This window comes from Bombina bombina, chromosome 1, assembly GCF_027579735.1.
Source record: "Bombina bombina isolate aBomBom1 chromosome 1, aBomBom1.pri, whole genome shotgun sequence".
Classification (NCBI taxonomy): domain Eukaryota; kingdom Metazoa; phylum Chordata; class Amphibia; order Anura; family Bombinatoridae; genus Bombina; species Bombina bombina.
In genome coordinates, this window is record NC_069499.1 from 94,263,718 (window position 1) to 94,287,120 (window position 23,403).

At 40.0% G+C, this 23,403-nt stretch overlaps 1 long non-coding RNA gene across 1 annotated transcript in view; it reads right to left on the bottom strand.

Moving 5' to 3' along the window:
• LOC128644888 (uncharacterized) overlaps positions 1-16,255 on the bottom strand; it is a 67,488-nt gene extending 51,233 nt beyond the window's left edge. The window contains exon 1 of the long non-coding RNA XR_008400058.1: positions 16,224-16,255. This is a non-coding gene — a long non-coding RNA (uncharacterized LOC128644888). The remainder of the gene's footprint in view (positions 1-16,223) is intronic.
• Between the last annotated feature and the right edge of the window lie 7,148 nt (positions 16,256-23,403).

The window sequence follows — 23,403 nt, forward strand, 5'->3', positions numbered from 1 at the left end:
GTGTGCTGATGATACTATTTAGGGAACCTGTATGTGAAAGTCAGAATATAGGCAGAACAACTTTAGTCAAAAATGCTTTATTTTGTTTAGTAAGAGCCATTGTGCAAGAATTTGTTTATGTTAAAACTGTATACCTGCAAGTTGTCTGTGAATAAACAGGTCAAGGCTTTTACAGTGTGTATGGAGTATTTGCCTTGAAGTAGGGGACCTGGTTCTGGAAGGGGGGTCATGTCCTTAGAGCAGGGGCCCTAGCCCTGAATTGGTGACCCTGTCTCTTGAGTGGGGGCCCTGTAACTGTATGGGGGTCTGTTGCTCTGCAAGTTCTGGAGTAAGGGCTCTGGACAAGAAGAGTGGGGGTCCTTTAGCAATGGGGTAAGGGAGGGGCAAAAGGGGTGAAGTGGGACATCCCTTTATTGGTTCTTCCCTAACTTTTGCCTTGGCGCCCTGGTTGATCTCAGTCAGATTCTGATTTATTATATAACATATTAATGGGGCACTAAAGTCAAAATTAAAGTTTCATGATTCAGATAGAGCACACAGTTTTAAACAACTTTCCTCTTACCTTTCATTATCGAAATGTGCACACTTTCTGAGGCACCAGCTCCTACTGAACATGTGGAAGAGTTCACAGTATATACATATTATAAGCATTTCATGATTGACTGATGGCTGTCAAATGAAATTCAGACTAAGGGCTCCATTTGTCAAGCTGCGTATGCAGCTTTGAAATGACTTCACAGCTGATAGTTAATAAGCAGCGATCTTCAGACCGCTGCTTCCTAACATGTACGCTGGCTCCTAGCTGGCGGATTAAAGACAGACAAGTTCAGCTGGGGTGATTGAAAGCCCCTAGTCACACTCCCTTGGCCTAGCGTAAACAGGGGGCGGCATTGCACAAGCAGAGGCTTGGGCAATGTTAAATGTGGGCATTGTATTGCTGACTGCTTGCTGCGATGCATGCAGACAGGATTGCTGAAGCAAACATTGACCATCCGGGTTTTGTTAAATGGGTCTCTCAGTGCGTTAGCATTGTCTTTGTATTAGCATCTGTTGATCATGCATTTCTATTGTATTTGATGGTCTTTTAATGTACCCTGGCTAGTCTATCGGAGGTGCAAGACCACTTCTTACCTCTGCTTGTGAAAAAATATGGGAAATCTTGGCAGCACAAAAACTGATGAAAGTTAATTCAGTACTGTTGATGATAATGACTGTCTAACGTGTCCGGGTATAGTTTTTTTTATTTGCATATGCAATTAATAATTTCATATAACTATGGGTAATTTTATTATTAAAATGTTTAAATGTCGGAACATGTTTGCAATTACAAACGAACATTCTGATAATCATGTTTTGCAGATTTACATATTCAAATAATCACATCAGAGGCGTAACTAGAAACCACAGGGCCCAGGTGCAAGAATCTAAGAAAACATTTAACATTCGTTTTTACAAAATATAATGTAACAGTCAAATGTTGATTGCTATGGACTTCTATATATGTGCATTTGGAGTTAGATGAATTGAAAAAGGATCACTAATTTTGCTGCATTTGTTAAAAAAAATAATTATCTCAGATCTTTTGACAGACTTGATTTCAGGCAATTATTGCTGACTCTTCAATATCTTCACGTGCACGAACACAATGTTATCTATATGAAACACATGAACTAACGCCCTCTAGCTGTGAAAAACTGTCACATGTGTTCAGATAAGAGGCTGCCTTTAAGGGCTTAGACATTAGCATATTAGAATACCTAGGTTTAGCTTTCAACTAAGAATAGAAAGAGAACAAAGCAAACTCGATGATAAAAGTAGAAAGTTGTTTAAAATTACATGCTCTATCTGAATCATGAAAGTTTAATTTCGACTTTACTATCCCTTTAAGACCTTACTCTAAAGCTGGGAAAAGCTTCACATTAACAGTTTTACAGCATTCAATAGCAATCCTTATCATTTCATTCATTCCTGTGTCAGCCAATAAATATGTAAGTTTAGCTTTTGATCTTGACAATCCGGACCCCATTAAAATAAATAAACGCATAAGTAAATTCAAAACTTTTTTGGCTGTCGCTAACATTTTACCCATAACCCCTTAAGGGTCGGGCATTTCAGACTAAAACTTTTTTAAAAGACCAGAGCATTTTTAAAAACCGAAGTTATTGATCTAGGCCCATTTTGGTATATTTCATGCCACCTCTTTCCTGCAAACTTTGGGGCTGTTACTGTAATTATTTAAATACCGCTTGTGTGATCATGACACAAATGATTGTAAAAGCCCTTTTGTTCAGAAATAGCAGACATATGGCTTTGCCATTGTTTTTTGGCAATTAGAAGGCTGCTAATTGCAGCTGTGCAGCACACTTCTTAAATTACTGGCTGTTAAGGAGTTAATCCGGTAGCTTGTAAGGTTAGGTACTGTTTAGCTTTAGTGTAAAGATTACCCTCTCACCCCCTGATCCCTATATGATCCCTCTCAAACAGCTCTCTTCTCTCCCTCACCCCCCACTGGTCACCACCATCTTAGATACTGGCAGACAGTCTGCCAATGTGAATAGTTTTTTTATTTATTATTTTCTGCAGTGCAAGATTACCCCCTTACCTTCCCACCTCCCTGATCCCTCCCAAACAGCTTTCTAACCCTCCCCCCTCTAACTCGTGTCGCCCATCTTAGGTACTGGCAGCTGTCTGTCAGTAACCAGTTTACATAACTGTGTAGCGGCCCCCCTCGCCCTCCCCTCCAAGCGATCCTTTATTATTGCCCTTCTCCCCCTTTTATTACAATGTTCCCCTGTCTTAGGGTTAGATTACAGGGTGGCAGGTTTTACTGAAAACTCCGCTAGAATTAAGATTTTTGCGCTAGTCGGGTTGCGCTGGTATTACAAGTTGAAAGAAACCTTTTTTTGCTCTAGTGGTAACCCGACTAGAGCAAAAATCCCAACTTAGAATGTTGCGTACACATTCATGTATTAGCCCAAAGAAGTCAATGAAGAAAAAAAGTGAAAAACACCCCAATCTCACGCAAACACCATAACAAATTCTCATTAGCGCTAACTCGACATGAAAATATGAATGTTTCATATTCCAATGTTCTTTACGTAACTGAATATGTTCTATTTATTCATAAATAAATATTTCTACATAAATTTGATGTTTTTTTAAACAAAGACATACTATATATATATATATATATACACACACACACCCTGTATATATAAATATATATAGGTATAGATTATATACATATATACTGTATATATGTAGGAATATCTATTTAGAAATAATTAAAACATAATCTGCTATGTACAGAACATTGGAATGAGAAATATTTACAGTTAATACATAGTAAAGAATTTAAATAAATATGAATATTGCATAAATATGTGTTTACATGTTTTCATCTACTTAATGGTAAAATGTTCTAATGCACTTATATATATATATATATGTCTATATATGTATACATACATATTTATGTGTTTATATGTGTATTCATGTCTGTAAATACATATATATACAAATATAAATACATAAATACATATGTACACATAGATATATTTATATATTTAAATACATATGCATTTTTATACATATATCTGTATGTATCTCTATGTTAAAGCCCTTTGGCTGCTTTTTTCCCTCTAACACGCAAGATCTCATTTCTTTGACGCCTTATAGCTTTTGTGTGCAATGTTTTTTTTTAATAATTTTATTAAACAGTGTTATTATAAGTGTAAGTGTACTTTGTAATGTATTTTTTATGTGTTTTGTGACACTTTTTATTTAAGCAAAACAGTTAATAACAGCTCTAAAATCGCAGTACTGATTCTATCGTAAATCGCGATTGCTCAACTTGTAATATCAGCGCATTTCAAATGGAGCGCAAACGATTGCAAAAACCCTCGCAAAATCGTTTGCGTGCCACTTGTAATCTAGCCCTTAGGGTTTTATTTCTGCAGTATAGTGTCACCAAGCCTTTCCCGTCCCCTCCAGCCTGTTTTCAACCCCCTCCAGCCCATTCCTGCCCCTCTCCAGTGATGGACTTCCCATCGCCTCCCTCCTGACCCTCCTACACCACCAACGATCAGCACCATCGCTACCCGATGCAGAGACTGCTATTTCTGCACTGTCTGTGCCACTCGTTGGTTATGCAGAAATAGCGCAATCTCGCCACTGTTAGTAAGATCACGGCAGAAAGAGGCCCAGGACAGCAGCACCGTACCGGGAACGGTGCTGGTCCTTAAGGGCTAAGCGACCAACACCGTAAGGGGTTAAAGAGCCAGTTAACCCAAATTTTTTCTTTCAGGATTCTGATAGAGCATGCAATTCTAAACAACTTTCCAGTGTATTTCTATTAACTAATTAGTGTCATTCTCTTTGTATCCTTTGTTGAAAAGTATACCTAGGTAGGCTCAGAAGCTACTGATTGGTTGCTGCACATATATGCCTCTTGTCATTGGTTTTCAGCAAACTCCCCTTAGTGCAGTGCTGCCCCTTCAACAAAGAAAATGAAGCAAGCTAGGTAATAGAAATAAAGTGGAAGGTTGATATGATCTATCTAAATCATGAAAGAAACTTTTTGGGTTTTGTGTCCCTTTAAGTCAAAATTAAGACAGAGCATGCAATTTTAAACAACTTTCCAATTTAATTCTATTATCTAATTTGCTTTGTTATCTTAGTATCCTTTGTTGAAAAGCATACCTAGATAGGATCAGGAGCAACAATGTATTACTGGAAGCTAGTTTCTGAATGGTCGCTACACATATATGCCTCTTGTCATTGACTCACCCAATGTGTTGAGTTAGCTCCCAGTAGTGCATTGCTGGTCCTTCAACAAAGGATAACAAGTGTGATACAAAGCCTGTTACTTTACCTACAGCGTAGCCATTCAGGGGTTAAAAAGACAGTTCCTGGCCACAATTACCATTATTTCAGGGCCCTTTTCTAGCCGCCCAGGGGCATATTAATGGATAGGCCAACAAGGCTGGTACCTAGAGCGGCAAATTTTTTTTTGGGGGGGCAGCACTTGTCCACTGTACTTGAATATTTAGCTTACCACAGAGCGGTCACATGACTGGCTTTTTGCAGAATAACGTGACATTTTCGACCAGCCAGCTTCCACTATCTGTTTGCATGCCATGGAGCTGCGGAGCTAGTGAGGACTGGAGCGGAGCGACAACGTTCTCAGGTAGGGCACTCAGTCTCTTCCACAGAGTCAGACTCAGTACTACTACTGTCTGCTCTGTACTTAGTGATCACTGGTCAAGTCAGTGTCTTGGTCACGGGTTGGTGACTGTCACTTAGTGATAGAAGGAGCCGCTGCCTATGGGAGTTTAATCACTTTTTTTGTGAGGTCAACTGGCATGACAATAATAGGGTTAAATAAACTACTATGTGTTATTGGCAATAAAAGGGGTTAAATATATGTGCTGTGTGTTTGTAGAAATGGCAATATGGGTGTTTAATCCTTGATCTGTGTGTTACATGATGATGTCTGCTTTGTTCATATTACTGGCAATATGGGTTTGCTCTTCAGTGTGTGTTACCGCCAATATTAAATCACTTCACTGCAAAAAAGAGGGTTAAGTCATTGCTCTGTGTGGGCTAAATTAATTCAGAGATGGTTCTACGCTATAATACTTGGGGCAGCAAACTTTGGTGAGCAAAAACTTGACTTCATGGCTAAATATCAAGGTAGTGGGAGTTACTGCTGGGGTACCCCATTATATATATATATATATATATATATATATATATATATATATATATATATATATATATATATATATATATATATATATATATATATATATATATATATATATACTGTATATGAGCCACCCTGAGTGAATGCAAGCCCTACTACTTAAAAATACATAAAAAAAAAAAGTTACACACTGACCAAAAATGTTTACGGCTAAAAAAGACCTAAAACCTTCTAAAAGCTAAGGGCTTCGCTATTAAAGATACTGGATATAAAGGGGTTGGGCTAATTTCTATTTCCCAAATAGACACAAAACTAAAGATTTTGATTTAGATTGCAATTAAAATAAAAAACCTTACCAATTTATTCTGATAACATTTTATTAATTTTCTTGATATCCTTTGTTTAACAGCATGCCTATGTAGAGTATAGGCTCAGTATCATTATATAGCAGGAGTTTTGCATCCGTTTGTAACACTGTCATACACTTTTGAGCACTAGAAGATGGCAGCAGTGTTCGCACAATGTATAACAATATTAAAGAGATATTAAACCAAATTTCTTTTTTCATGATTCAGACAATTCAGGCAATTTTAAGCAGGTTTCTCATTTACTCCTATTATCAATTTTCTTCATTTTCTTGCTATCTTTATTTGAAAAGCAAGATTTTAAGCTTAGAAGCCGGACCATTTTTGGTTCAGCACCTGGGCTGCGCTTGCTAATTGGTGGCTAAACGTAGCCACCAATCAGCAAGCACTATCCAGGGTTCCGAACCAAATATAGGCCGGCTCCTTAGCTTAGATTCCTGCTTTTTCAAATAAAGATCGCAAGAGAACAAAGAAAAAATGATAATAGGAGTAAATTAGAAACCTACTTAAAATTGCCTGTTCTATCTGAATCATGAAATAAAAAAATGGGGTTTAGTATCCCTTTAAAAGCATGGTTTCAAAACTGCTGACATATAATACACCAGACATGTGCACATTCGTAAGCCTACCTAAGTATGCTCTTCAACAACAGATATCAAGATTACAAAGCATATGCAATATTAGAAGTAAACTGGAGATTTTTTTAATTGTATGCAGTTTCTGAATCATGAAAAAAAGTACTAGATGAAATGCAAGCTCCTTGTCCCTTTAATTAAAGAATACATACAACATTCTGTTTAGCCATTTTCATGTAAATTTCAGGACAGTTTGCTGAAAAACTTTGTGGCATAGAGGTTCTTAAGTTGAATCTGTATGTGCAGCTAACACACACTTTATTTTTCCCACATACAGCAATCACTAATCAAATTGATATGGAAACAAATGTAATGGATTTCACTATGATCAAAGCATTATTTTTAGAGAAGTAAATTTAGCCTTGAAACTTCTGGCTCAAGAATTCTGATTATAAAAAGTCTGTGTGAAAGTTTAGAGAAACCAAAACTATCTTGCAATGATAACAGCACATTGACATCAAAAACATCCTTTGAAAATATAATCTTCCCAGAGTCAGAGATCAACAATGTATAGATGTGTGTATAGAAACAATATCAATATTTGGGACACTAGCTATATGAAGTATGTAACTTTGCAGCTATTTGCTTTTTTATAATTATTACTAAGATTTTTGTTGGCTATTATGTTGTATATTTGATCTCATTTGAGAATAATATTAACCTGTTAGCCACCAGAGAGGATAGCAAAGTATTGTGCAGCAATGTGTGGAAGCCGTTTCTGCTAGCCAATGGGAAACAACACACATTTCCCACAATCCTCCATATTAAGAAGCTCTCTTAATATGATTGGCACCTAATGAATGGGAAAAACAAAATTTATGCTTACCTGATAAATTTATTTCTCTTGTGGTGTATCCAGTCCACGGATTCATCCATTACTTGTGGGATATTCTCCTTCCCAACAGGAAGCTTCAAGAGGACACTCACAGCAGAGCTGTCTATATAGCTCCTCCCCTAACTGCCACTCCCAGTCATTCGACCGAAGACAAGCAAGAGAAAGGAGAAACTATAGGGTGCAGTGGTGACTGTAGTTTAAAAATATAAAACACAACTGCCTTAAAATGACATAGCGGGCCGTGGACTGGATACACCACAAGAGAAATAAATTTATCAGGTAAGCATAAATTTTGTTTTCTCTTGTAAGGTGTATCCAGTCCATGGATTCATCCATTACTTGTGGGATACCAATACCAAAGCTATAGGACACGGATGAAGGGAGGGGCAAGGCAGGCGCTTAAACGGAAGGCACCACTGCCTATAAGACCTTTCTCCCAAAAATAGCCTCCGAAGAAGCAAAAGTATCAAATTTGTAGAATTTAGAAAAGGTATGAAGCGAAGACCAAGTCGCCGCCTTACAAATCTGTTCAACAGAAGCCTCATTTTTAAAAGCCCATGTGGAAGCTACCGCTCTAGTGGAATGAGCTGTAATTCTTTCAGGAGGCTTCTGGCCAGCAGTCTCATAAGCTAAGCGGATTATACTTATTAGCCAAAAAGAAAGAGAAGTTGCGGCCTCTCCTCTGTCCAGAGTAGACCACAAACAAAGCAGATGTTTGACGAAAATCCTTCATAGCTTGTAAATAAAATTTTAAAGCACAAACCACATCAAGATTGTGTAAAAGACGTTCCTTCTTTGAAGAAGGATTAGGACATAGTGAAGCAACAACAATCTCCTGATTGATATTTTTATTAGATACTACCTTAGGAAGAAAACCAGTTTTGGTACGTAACACTACCTTATCTGCATGGAAAATGAGATAAGGGGAATCACATTGTAAAGCAGATAACTCCGAAACTCTTCGATCCGAGGAGATAGCTACTAAAAACAGAACTTTCCAAGATAAAAGTTTAATATCTATGGAATGCAAAGGTTCGAACGGAACCCCTTGTAGAACCTTAAGAACTAAATTTAAACTCCATGGCGGAGCAACAGGTTTAAACACAGGCTTGATTCTAACTAAAGCCTGACAAAACGCTTGCACATCAGGAGTATCAGCCAGACGCTTGTGCAAAAGAATAGACAGAGCAGAAATCTGTCCCTTTAAGGAACTAGCTGACAATCCCTTCTCCAATCCTTCTTGGAGAAAAGATAATATCCTAGGAATCCTGACCTTACTCCATGAGTAACCTTTGGATTCACACCAATGAAGATATCTACACCATATCTTATGATAGATTTTCCTGGTGACCGGCTTTTGAGCCTGAATTAAGGTATCAATGACTGACTCAGAGAAACCACGCTTTGATAAAAGCAGTCAGACGCAGAGAAATTAGATTTGGATGGTTGAAAGGACCCTGAAGTAGAAGGTCCTGCCTCAGCGGCAGAGTCCATGGTGGAAGGGATGACATGTCCACCAGATCTGCATACCAAGTCCTGCGTGGCCATGCAGGTGCTATCAAAATCACAGAAGCTCTCTCCTGCTTGATCTTGGCAGTCAGACGAGGGAGCAGAGGAAACGGTGGAAACACATAAGCCAGGTTGAAGGACCAAGATGCTGCTAGAGCATCTATCAGCGCTTCCTTGGGATCCCTGGACCTGGATCCGTAACAAGGAAGCTTGGCGTTCTGACGAGATGCCATGAGATCCAGTTCTGGTTTGCCCCAAAGTTGAATCAACTGTGCAAATACATCCGGATGGAATTCCCACTCCCCCGGATGAAAAGTCTGCCGACTTAGAAAATCTGCCTCCCAGTTCTCTACTCCTGGGATATGGATAGCTGATAGATGGCAAGAGTGAACCTCTGCCCATAGAATTATTTTTGAAACCTCCAACATTGCTAGGGAACTCCTTGTTCCCCCTTGATGGTTGATGTAGGCTACATTTGTGATATTTTCAGACTGAAATCTGATGAACCTGACCACAGCAAGCTGAGGCCAAGCCTGAAGAGCATTGACTATCGCTCTTAGTTCCAGAATGTTTATCGGAAGGAGTGCCTCATCCTGAGTCCACAAGCCCTGAGCCTTCAGGGAGTTCCAGAAGGCTGGCATCTGTCGTTACTATTGTCCAATCTGGCCTGCGGAAGGTCATACCCTTGGACAGATGGACCTGAGATATCCACCAGAGAAAAGAATCCCTGGTCTCTTGATCCAGATTTAGTAGAGGGGACAAATCTGTGTAATCCCCATTCCACTGACTGAGCATGCAAAGTTGCAGTGGTCTGAGATGTTGGCGGGCAAACGGCACTATGTCCATTGCCGCTACCATTAAGCCGATTATTTCCATACACTGAGCCACTGAAGGGCGAGAAGTAGAATAAAGAACACGGCAGGAATTTAGAAGTTTTGACAACCTGGCCTCTGTCAGGTAAATCTTCATTTCTACAGAATCTATCAGAGTTCCTAGGAAAGAAACTCTTGTGAGAGGGGATAGAGAACTATTTCCTTCATTCACCTTCCACCCATGAGACCTCAGGAATGCTAGAACAATGTCCATATGGGACCTGGCGATTTGAAAATTTGACGCCTGTATCAGAATTTCGTCTAGGTAAGGAGCTACTTCTATACCCCGCAGCCTTAGCACCGCTAGGAGTGACCCTAGAACCTTCGTAAAGATTCTTGGTGCCGTAGCTAACCCAAAGGGAAGAGCCACAAACTGGTAATGCCTGTGTAGGAAGGCGAACCTGAGAAACCGATGATGATCTCTGTGTATCGGAATGTGAGGATAAGCATCCTTTAAGTCCACGGTAGTCATATATTGACCCTCCTGGATCATAGGTAGGATGGTTCGAATAGTCTCCATCTTGAAGGATGGGACCCTAAGAAATCTGTTTAAGATCTTGAGATCTAAAATTGGTCTGAAGGTTCCCTCTTTCTTGGGAACTACAAACAGATTTGAATAGAAGCCTTGCCCCTGTTCCTCCTTTGGAACTGGGTGGATCACTCCCATAACTAGGATGTCTTGAACACAATGTAAGAATGCCTCTCTCTTTATCTGGTTTGCAGATAATTGTGAGAGATGAAATCTCCCTTTTGGGGAAGAAGCTTTGAAGTCCAGAAGATATCCCTGGGACACAATTTCCAACGCCCAGGGATCCTGGACATCTCTTGCCCAAGCCTGGGCGAAGAGAGAAAGTCTGCCCCCTACTAGATCCTTCATGCTGTCTTAGAGGCAGCAGCAGGTTTTTTGGCCTGCTTTCCTTTGTTCCAAGCCTGGTTAGGTCTCCAGACCGGCTTTGACTGGGCAAAATTTCCCTCTTGTTTTGTATTAGAGGAAGTTGAAGGAAGGAACGAAAATTTGTCTGTTTGGTCCTTAATTTGTTGGACCTATCCTGAGGAAGGGCGTGACCTTTTCCTCCAGTAATATCAGAAATGATCTAATTCAGTCCAGGCCCGAATAGGGTCTGCCCCTTGAAGGGAATGTTGAGAAGCTTAGACTTTGAAGTAACATCAGCTGGCCAGGATTTAAGCCATAGCGCCCTACGCGCCTGAATAGCAAAACCTGAGTTTTTAGCCGTTAGATTGGTTAAATGAACAACAGCGTCAGAAACTAATGAATTGGCTAGCTTAAGAGCTTTAAGCTTGTCAAGGATATCATCCAACGGGGTTTCTACCTGTAGAGCCTCTTCTAGAGACTCAAACCAGAAGGCTGCAGCAGCAGTGACTGGGGCAATGCATGCAAGAGGCTGGAGAATAAAACCTTGTTGAATAAAAATTTTCTTAAGGTAACCCTCTAATTTTTTGTCCATTGGATCTAGAAAAGCACAACTGTCCTCGACCGGGATAGTTGTACGCTTCGCTAGGGTAGAGACTGCTCCCTCCACCTTAGGGACCGTCTGCCACAAGTCCCGTGTAGCAGCATCTATAGGAAACATCTTTTTAAAAACAGGAGGGGGAGAGAACGGTACACCTGGTCTATCCCATTCCTTAGTAATAATTTCTGAAAACCTCTTAGGGATTGGAAAAACATCAGTGTAAACAGGCACAGCATAGTATTTATCCAACTTACACAATTTCTCTGGGACTACAATGGCGTCACAGTCATCCAGAGTTGCTAAAACCTCCCTGAGCAACACGCGGAGGTGTTCAAGTTTAAATTTAAATGTAGACATATCAGAATCAGGTTGAAGTGTCTTCCCTGAATCAGAAAAATCACCCACAGATAGAAGCTCTCCTGCTTCGGCTTCTGCACATTGTGAGGGTATATCAGACATAGCTACTAAAGCGTCAGAGAGCTCTGTATTTGTTCTAGCCCCAGAGCTATCTCGCTTTCCTTGTAACCCTGGAAGTTTGGACAATACCTCTGTAAGGGTATGATTCATAACTGCCGCGATGTCTTGTAAAGTATACGCAATGGGCGCGCTAGATGTACTTGGCGTCCCTTGAGCGGGAGTTATAGGTTCTGACACGTGGGGAGAGTTAGTCGGCATAACTTCCCCCTTGTCAATTTCCTCTGGTGATAAATCTTTTAAAGCCAGAATATGGTCTTTATAATTTATAGTAAGATCAGTGCATTTGGTACACATTCTAAGAGGGGGTTCCACAATGGCTTCTAAACATAGTGAACAAGAAGTTTCCTCTTTGTCAGACATGTTTAACAGACTAGTAATGAGACCAGCAAGCTTGGAAAACACTTTAATAAATGTGAAAAAGCAGAATATAAAAAACGGTACTGTGCCTTTAAGAGAAAAAAAACAATCACATAAACTGCAAAACAATCACATAAACTGCAAAACAGTGAAAAAAAGCAGTAAACTACGAATTTTTTACAGTGCATATAATAGAGTAAAATAGCATTGCACCCACTTGCAGATGGATGATTAACCCCTCAGGCTCAAAAACGAATCAGAAAAACGGTAAAACCGCTATAAACAGTCACAAGCAAACTGCCACAGCTCTACTGTGGCTCCTACCTGCCCATAAAGCGACTTTTGAAGGCACAAAAACCCTTTACAGAGGTCTTATATGTCAGGGGACTCCTTCAGGGAAGCTGGATGTCTCAGACTGCAAAAACTACTGCGCAATTAGAGCGCAAAAATAGGCACCATGCACTCAAAGTGAAAGGGCCATAAATAACTACTCCTAAGAGAAATCTAATCAGCCATGTGGAAAACTAGGCCCCAAATAAAGATTTATCACCTTCAGTAAAAAACGTTTTTTATATATCATGCAAACGTTTTACATACTAAGTAATAAGAGCAATTAACATGAATATTACCCTTTACTGCAAGCATGATCCCAGTCGTTTGTTAAATCACTGTAATCAGGCTTACCTTAAATATATTAGGCACTGTCAGCATTTTCTAGACCTTATCATCTCTCTAGAAAAAAATATACTGAACATACCTCAGAGCAGTTAATTCTGCAGGCCATTCCCCCAGCTGAAGTTTTCCCATACTCTTCAGTTATGTGTGAGAACAGCAGTGGACCTTAGTTACAACCTGCTAAGATCATCAAAAACCTCAGGCAGAACTCTTCTTCTAATGTCTGCCTGAGGCAAAAATAGTACAACGCCGGTACCATTTAAAAATAACAAACTTTTGATTGAAGATAAACTACACTAAGTCACCACATATCTCTTGATACTTCCTTTCTTGTCGAGAGCTGCAAGAGAATGACTGGGAGTGGCAGTTAGGGAAGGAGCTATATAGACAGCTCTGCTGTGGATGTCCTCTTGCAGCTTCCTGTTGGGAAGGAGAATATCCCACAAGTAATGGATGAATCCGTGGACTGGATACACCTTACAAGAGAAAATATAATTATGGTTTATCCATCAGGGGACAAATTTGTAATGGCTGAGAAGAATGGACAGGCTTGATATTGACAGGCCACATAATCACCATCATTATTGGTTAAAATAATTATCAGGATTCTTTATCCTCTCATATGCAGATGATGACCTGACTCCCTGCACTGCAGTCTTATTCCCTGTTGCCAGGTCGTGCAAGAACACATGATGATATATGTTCTAGAAAATGACCAAAGAGAGAGGTTTTAAAAACCCATATCTCAAGTATTTATGTATTTTACTGTATATGTACTGTACATATTTCACAATCCAATGTTCTTCACTTACAGGATAATTTACTTTTTATTGTAAATACATATATATATATATATATATATATATATATATATATATATATATATATATATATATATATATATACCTATATATTTGTTCCTATAAATATATAGGTATAGATATTTATTTTACATGAACATTACCAGATATAGATAGAAATATATATTTCATAATTAAAAATTCATTATTTTCTATGTGAAGAACATTGGAATGTAAATTATGCGTAACAGGGTTCGCAATTTAGGACAAATGCGGTTGGGTTTGCACACAAGAAGAATTGATATCTTCAATTTGCGCTATTGAAATATTAAAAAAATAATAATAAGGGGTGGAGCTTGGCCACGCAGGCGGATGGCTGTGCACTAGAGGAGCTCCTAATCCCAACGGCAGAATAATGCTACCAAAATGGCATAACCCACACCCCAACATCCTTCAAGACCCTCAGAACATGGTAGGAGAGAGCACCACACTATATGGGGGTGAAATAAGAGCCCTAAATCATAATGTCAGTAACTAAGAGATTTTTCTAAACCGCTATTAAAACCAGAAGTGCAGCGGCGCTCATCAGACTGAGTCTCATAGTGGAGAAGAGCAGGCACGAACAGCAGCTGAACTGAATAGCAAGGTCAACGGAGCTGGGTACCTCAACTAAGCACCGCTGGAACCCATATAACTGTGAGTGCATTGCAAACCCGGCACATAGAAAAGGACACATAGGCTGCGTAGGATGGCCATTTGGGGCTCGTGAAAAGAGAACTTAACTCAACACAGCAGCTTAAAAGTATCAGAGAGAGCTCACTGTGGGTCAGTGGGGAGAAAGGAGCCACATGGTCACTATCATTTTAACAACTACGCAACTCCCGCACAAAACACCATTTTTCTTTCCTTCAGCCTAATAAGGAACAACACCCCCTGCCCCCACCTCTCACGCAGCCAAATTGAAATAACCAGCTGTGCGCACAACAGCATTGGGCCCCAAAACAGTGCACGCTCGGCAGGGAAGACTAAAGTTTTATCGCTACAACACACTCCTAAGTACACAGAACCCTGCTTAACAGAGAGTGGCTCTGCATCTAACTTTTTGACATATCTATGTGCAAAATTTAAAAGAGGTACATAACACAACTTTTTAGAAAAAATGTGTGGTTCAACTCATGTTTTCTTACATATTATTCAGAATATATACATAATTCTTTTCTCAATAATTATTCAGTAGAAAAAGACACATAGATATATGTGTTTTTTAAGTAACTGTTTTGTTGTATGTTTGTGCACATCCTGTGATAACTTTGTGCTGCATTGAATTTTATATCCACAAGATGGCACTGTTGTGCAATTAGCTTAAAGGGACATTATACACTCATTTTTTCTTTGCATAAATGTTTTGTAGATGATCTATTTATATAGCCCATAAAGTTTTTTTTTTAAATTAATGTATAGTTTTGCTTATTTTTAAATAACATTGCTCTGATTTTCAGACTCCTAACCAAGCCCCAAAGTTTTATGTGAATACGCTCGACTACCTACTCCAGCTTGCTCCTGTTTGTGTAAAGGGTCTTTTCATATGCAAAAGAAGGGGGGGGGGGGGGGAGTGTCTTATTTGCCACTTGCAGTGGGCTTTCCAGCTACCTTTTCAACAGAGCCAAACGGACAGCTTCTAAGTAAGTTTTTAAACAGTTTTATACTGGATTTTTATATCAGTATCTGTGCATATTATTCTTTATAGTAGTGTCTATTACATGCAGTTATATGAAAATGAGTGTATACTGTCCCTTTAACACAGGATGTTGAATAAACAGGTAAGGGTTTATAAAGACATGTACCTTTGTGTATTCAATTATACATGATTAAGAGCCTGTTTAGGCTTGAAACGTTGTAATTTCTACTCAGGACCCTATATGACATAAAGTTCTTTTAAAGATATTGGAGGCTGGAATATTCTTTATACTTGGATTAACTGGGACCTGGCAAGTCCTTTATTCCGTGCCCCACTACAAGCAGAGAAGGTGTGCTGTTTTTCTAACCTTTTGGTGATCAAGATTGTTTTGCTACTGGAAAGTACTTGCACCCTATTATGGCTGAAGGTATGACAAATGTTACCACAGATGTACCAATGGGTCCTAAGATGTTTTTTTATGATGAGGAAACTGCACAACAAATCAACTTTGTTACAGGAAATAGAGACTTTTTAAAAATATCTCCCTCTGAAGTTACTAACAGATCCTTTGAAAAAGATAGCAAGAAGAAAATGGTTTTGGAACTGCATGCAATAACGCTATCAGAATATCATAAGGTACAACCTATTCCCAGGGGTTTGAGAATGTCTACCTGTCCTACCTTGTTTGCCAATAGAAAAGAATATACAGACAAGTTTGAACATATCTTAAACAAATGTTCTTTTGATATTATGACATGGATTGTTGAATTTGCCCAAAGAGAGATTGATATGTACAAGGAACAAATTAATTTGCAAAAAGAACAAATGGTTAAATGCTTACCTCTTGATGAATACAAAAAGGCTGTAATGGAGGTGGAAAAGTCTGTGAATGAATACAGAAAGCACCTGGAGAGCAAAAAAAGAACAAAATTCATCAGAGATGAACAAGATTACAGCCATGGTACTGTCTATAGGTGGCGCCAGAGTACAAGCTTTACAAAGAAAGCAAACTGTTGTGCAATTAGCTTAAAGGGACACTGAACCCAATTTTTTTTCTTTCATGATTCAGATAGAGCATGTAATTGTAAGCAACTTTCTAATTTACTTCTATTATCAATTTTTCTTCATTCTCTTGCAATCTTTATTTGAAAAGAAGGCATCCCAGCTAAGGAGCCAGCAAATTGTGGGTTCAGGACCATGGACAGCACTTGTTTAAAGGTGCTGTCCAATCAGCAAGGACAACCCAGGTTGTTCACCTAAAATGGGCCGGCATCTAAACTTACATTCTTGCTTTTCAAATAAACATACCAAGAAAATGAAGACAATTTGATAATAGGAGTAAATTAGAAAGTTGCTTAAAATTGCATGCTCTATCTGAATCACAAAATAATTTTTTTTGACTACAGTGTCCCTTTAACACAGGATGTTGAATAAACAGGTAAGGGTTTATAAAGACATGTACCTGTGTGTATTCAATTATACATTATTAAGAGCCTGTTTAGGCTTGAAACGTTGTAATTTCTACTCAGGACCCTATATGAAATCAAGGTCTTTTAAAGAAATTGGAGGCTGGAATATTCTTTATACTTAGGAAGTCTAGCAGATCAGAAAAGAGCACACCTATTAGGCCATTGAGTAAATATCTTGAACAATTGGAGCCTGGTGCTCACACACAGCCAGAAAAAATGCCACACAGCCAACAATCCCAGACTGCCCCATCACAATCAACACAAGCAGACAGGCACTCCCAGCCTCTAACTAAAGATGACCTGCAATATTTATCTTTGAAAGACGATATAAAGGGGGTATTGCACAAAATGCGCAGCTTGTCTGGCGACCTCAGAAAGGACATTACCACATTAGAAACCAGGGTGGCACAAGTGGAGGTGGCCCAAGCCTCAGTATGTAACACTGCCCAACAAAACAGTATAGACATTCAACATCAACAGGACACTGTGCAGGTCCTCTCAGACAAACTGGAGGACCTTGAAAATCGGTGCCGCAGAAATAACATCAGGGTTCGGGGAGTCTCTGAATCAATACATCCCCCTGCAATAGAGGGATACCTGCAAGATCTTTTCCGAACCATAAAGGGTACCCCCAATTCTCTAGAGATTGTAATGGAACGGACCCACAGGGCACTACGAACCAAACTTCCACCAAAGAGTCTGCCCAGAGATATTATCATTAAATTCCTGAACTTCAAGGACAAGGAGGAAATCCTTCGATGCGCAAGAGCCAAACAACCCGTATTCCATGTGGGGGTAGAAATCCAACTGTTCTCAGATATATCTCCAGTAACGCTCCAAAAAAGAAGGGAACTAAGTAATATTACCCTGAAACTGAGAGAGCATAAAGCGCAATATACCGCATGGGTTTCCCGGTATCACTCGTGGTAACATACAACAACAGAAGGGCAGTGTATAGACCTGGCGGAAACCTGCAGGCCTTTTATTCGGCTTTATCAATTACAACAGAAGAAAACCATCCAACCCCACAAGAAAATAACGAGAACGCAGCTACGTCTGGATCAAGCTGACCTGCTGGCTGGACATTATCGATTACCTACTGCAAACCTGAGACAAGGGAACAAAAGAGAGGGTCCATTGCGGCCCTACCGATAAGTGACAATGTATCTTTTATCTAATAACCATTGAAGTCGGGCCTACGGCCTGAAAAACTTTTTCTGAACTCTAGGCTCGGGACTGTTCTACTGGTGTTGCGCTTGCACATGTCCCCCCACCAGCCCTTTAGGGCTCATATGTCTATGCAATACTGTTGACGAATATTGAGAGTTATGTTTTAAAGATAGTGGATAGAGATGTTAACCCCCCTCCTACCCCTTCATCCCCATCCCCTCCTTCCCTCTCCCTCGCCCACTCCCTCACCCACCCCTTGGACATCAGAGAGTCCTTGCTTTTAGCCCATGAGGAGTACAAGGGGAACAAGAACTGTATGATGACACTACTGACCCCAATGGGCAGAGTATATCTCTCATCAATTACTACTTCACTTGACTACCACAACTTGGCCCTTCTGCACCCTTCTCCCACCCTCTCTGCTTCCCCCTCCCTCCCTATACCTTTCCCCTTCCCTCCCTTATCCCCTCCCTCATATGCCATACATCACATGACCGCTTGGCAGGGTACCCACCCGCCAAGAATATAATATAGTAATAAGATAGTTATTTCCACCTAAGGGTTACTACCCCAGCAGACACTAGTTAATTGTTTCACTTGTTCTGTATACTTGGTACAGCATCTTGCTCAGTTCTATTTGCAGGAGCAGAACTGTAATACGTACATTTCTTCCTATCTGCCTTCAGTGTCGGGCAGAACTTATTAAAGTAACATCTCGGTTACTTCCTCGGACTCTTACACTTTCGTTTCCCTCTGGGCAATCCCTGAAGGCCTTTTCCTCCTCTCCTTTATCTCTCCCTTATCTACTCCTTCTTTCTTCTCTCACTTTGCCCAATCTCCTTCCCTTCTCGCCTCCTCCTCCCCCCCTTTTTTTTCTCTCTCCTCAGGATGACACAAGAGAAGTAGATTCCGCTCTCACTGCCTTACTTTGACTACCATAAATGCCAATGGTATGAATAACCCAGGTAAGAGGTCACTGACACTTAGAAAACTTAAGATATGGAACAGTCACATAATCTTCATACAGGAGACACATTTTCGCAAGGGGAGGGAACCAAAGTGGTTTGACACTACATATAAAACAGCATACTTTTCATCAGGATCAGAAAAGAAGGGTGGGGTGGGTATCCTGATACATAACACAGTCCCACTCAAGTTAGCACACATTGAAAAAGACCCAGAGGGGCGGTACTTGGTAGTACAGGGTACGCTTTATGAACACCCCATCACGCTAGTAAACATATACGCACCGAACACAGTTCAACACCAGTTTCTCAAACGTGTAATCAAGGTGTTTTTGGACCACTCCAAGGGGCCAGTATTTATGGCCGGAGACCTAAATCTCCCCCTAGACCCACAATCTGACACATCCAATAGAGTCATTCCTAGTAAAACCACTAAGACAGTGAGGGCCGCCTTGACTGACATACAACTTCACGATGTGTGGAGAACACTACATCCAACAGGGAAGGATTGCATGTACTACTCCCCTCCACACAATAAGTACTTGCGCATAGATTACTTCTTCACGGATTCGGCGGTACTGGATATGGTCCCCGGGTGTGAGGTGGGTTCTATTACATGGTCAGACCACGCACCAGTTATATGTGACATCGACTGGCCTGACATCCCCCCTACCACATATATCTGGAGACTCGACGACTCCTTACTAGAGACACCTCCTGTGTCAGACGACCTACAAAAAACTTTAACAGAATACTTTTTGATCAATGACCATTCACACACATGGGAAGCACATAAATGTGTTATATACGAGGGATTTTTCTTAAACACAAGGCCAGACTACTCAAACAGTACAGAACAACACACACACAGCTTCTACAGACAATTTCTAACTTGGAATCCAAACATAAAAATGACCCAAATGACGAGTCAACCAAAACTTTGTTGACCACAACCAGAAATGAGCTCAAACAACACCTCCTAGCTGCATACCATAGACGCACATTTACGATTAAACAACAATACTATGAGGGAGGTAACAAACCCGGCAAATTGCTAGATCGATCCGTAGATCACAACTTAAAATATATATTCACTACCTAAACACAAAAGACAATACCAAACTTCAAGGTAGTAAACAAATTGCAGAGGCCTTCCACACATACTATAGCAAATTATATAACATTGCAAAAGCTAATGACACAGCAACATGCACAGGCATGCAAACCCCTAAAAGTCAGAAAATAAATGACTACTTGACAAACCTGCAACTACCCCAACTAGAAGAGACAGACACAGATAAGCTAGATATGCCAATTACATTAGAGGAGCTGAAACACGCAATTAGAGACTTACCAAAGGGGAAATGTCCTGGTCCGGATGTCCTCACACCACGCTACTACAGGAAATTCCTCCCAACACTAGCCCCATACATGCTACAACTATTTAACAACCTTAGAGATAGCCCCAAGTTGGTGGGCTCTATGCTTGAGGCGCATATCACAATCATTCCCAAGCTGGGCAAGGCTCCCACTGCCCCTGAAAATTTTAGGCCTATATCACTATTGAATACTGATATTAAAATACTGGCCAAGATTTTGGCAAACCGCCTAAATCACTTTCTCACAAACCTAATCTCGACAGATCAGGTGGATTTTTGTCCCGGGCAGAGAGGCGTGGGACAATACCACCAAGATACTTCAGCTCCTCAATTACGCTAGAGTTGAAGGTGTGCCTATGGCCCTCTTCTCGACTGACGCGGAGAAGGCCTTTGACCTCGTCGATTGGCTTTTTCGGCGTCAGATAATGAAAGCTATGAACTTCGGTGAATCCTTCCTCAATATGGTATTTGCGCTATAGTCTTCCCCAGGAGCACGGGTAAGGGTAAATGGAACTCTGTCAGAGACGTTTAAAATAACAAATGGAACCAGGCAAGGGTGTCTCCATTGCTATTCGCCCTGTCAATCAAGGCTCTAGCGCACAAGGTTAGGCAAAACTCTAGGATCACAGGGGTGATGGTGGGAGACGTAGAGCATAAACAAGCCCTCTATGCAGACGACATACTGTACACATTCACAAACATTGGCACATCAGTGCCCGAGCTCCTTAAAGAGATTGAGATGTACGGTGTGGTGTCAAATTTTCACTTAAATTTGGGGAAATATGAATTGCTAAACATTAATGCCCCGACAGAACAGGTAGATCAACTTCATGCAAATTTCAGGATATCTGTGACAGTCACAAAGTTAAAGTACCTGGGAATATATCTAACGAATAGACAGCAAGACTTATACAGAGACAATTACCTCAAGCTAAAGGAAGAGATAGCAAGGGACCTTTCATCCTGGAAAAATAAGCCCTTATCATGGTTGGGCAAGATCGGGTGATGAAAATGAATATATTGCCGCGTATTTTATACATCATGCAGACCATCCCGATCTCCCTTCCTAGAGACTATCTGCCCCAACTGCAGGGACTGCTGGAACAAATCGTATGGTCGGGTGTGAGACCACGGTTGCCTCGAGGAACTATGTACCTTCCTAGAGACAGGGGGGGGGGATTGGGATTTCCTGACCTAAAGACATACAATCGGGCAATAACACTGCAACACATGGTGGAATGGTCACAGAACACCACTCACAAAGCCTGGGTGAGGCTGGACGGACAGATTCTTAACTTAAACAATGTAGGTACCTGTCAGGTAAGTGCTCAAGTATAGGTGTTTTTTTTCAGTTTGCCCTCTCCATATTTTGTTAGTCCGCATAGAGTTTTGCTTGCGCACAAACTTTTTACTTTCAACTTGTAATATTAGCGCAATCCGACGAGCGCAAAATGCCTCTGTCTAGCAATGTTAACGTAGGATCAGGAGCTTTAGATAGTGCTCCAATCACAATCTAGCCTAATATCAGTTGCAATATGTGCAGTAGGAGAGTTTCTGAGCTTCTTCAATCCATCTGAGAAACTGTCAAATTAAAAAATTACTTAATGGTATTAATTACACTTAAAGGGACAGTCTACTCTAGAATTTGGATTGTTTAAAAAAAATAGATAATCCCTTTATTACACATTCCCCAGTTGTGCATAACTAACACAGTTATATTAATATACTTTTTACCTTGTATCTAAGCCTCTGCAGACATGCATTTTAGCCAATCAGGGCTGACTCATAAATAACTCCACGGAAGTGAGCACAGTTTTTATCTATATGTCAAACATGAGCTAGCATTGTCTAGCTGAGAAAACCTGAGTTAAGAAGCGGCCTTCAAGGGCTTAGACATTAGCATATGCACCTACCTAGTTTTAGTTTTCAACAAGAATAAGAGGACAAGCATATTTGATGATAAAATTAAATTGGAAATGTATTTAAAATAGTATGCCCTATCTGAATCATAAAAGTTTACTTTTAACTAGACTGTCTTTTTAATGATATTCTCTAGTTTAACCCAGTTGAAAAGGTTTCTAGTTCCTGAATAACGATATTTACATTCCCTCTGTTCTCTGTTTTATCAAATTAACATTTAATTGTGGATAATAACGTGGTTATAATCTTCATAATACCTTTAATGTAGATGATCACCAGCTGTCATCCTCTGGGGGCCCTTTCAGAGCTGATCATGACCCTCTCCATGCACTTGAGGACTGAACGAGATAGCCAAGCAGGTTCGCATGTGCATGGTGATGTCACCAAACTCCAGAAATCCAGAAGGTCTAGAGATCTCCAAGCCCCCCCCCCCCCCCCCCCTGTTTTAAAGAACAGAATCCATTCTTAAATATAAAGCCCCTGTACAGGTTGGAATAGCCAGGTGATCACTGTTGCTATACTGAGTATAAAGAAAGAAGAAATGGGAAGAAATAATTTATTATATCTTATAAAGACAACAAAATAGCAACGTTTCGGGAGCCAATCCCTTAGTCATGCTCCTGAAACGTCGCTATTGTGTTGTCTTTATAACATATAATAAATTATTTGATGCTGTCACCCATTTCTTCTTTCTTGATTTGCTGTTTTTGGGCTTCAGTGGCAGTAGCCCTGGGTTGACGTGCATATATCCCGAGTGCTGGATTACCTGTGTTTTGGCTATTATCTGCAGATCAAAGTTATATAATTATTCCCAAAGAACCTTATTTATATGATGATAAATCTTTTTACTTTTGACTATATAGGGGTTTGAAGAAAAAAAAAATTGCTGAGTTTTCCAAAAAAAAACAATGGTGGAGTGCAATAAATATTGCAGTTTGAGCAATGCATATTGCAACCCTGCGCAAAGTATAGTGCAAAATCTGGTATTACAAGAGAATGATAAAAAATGATTTACCAAAAAATCTTAATGTTGTCAATAATTTTCTAGCACGCCCTATAGCCTGAATGGATGGTGCAGAATGCGATATTATAACGTAAGCACAACACTTAATAGAGCT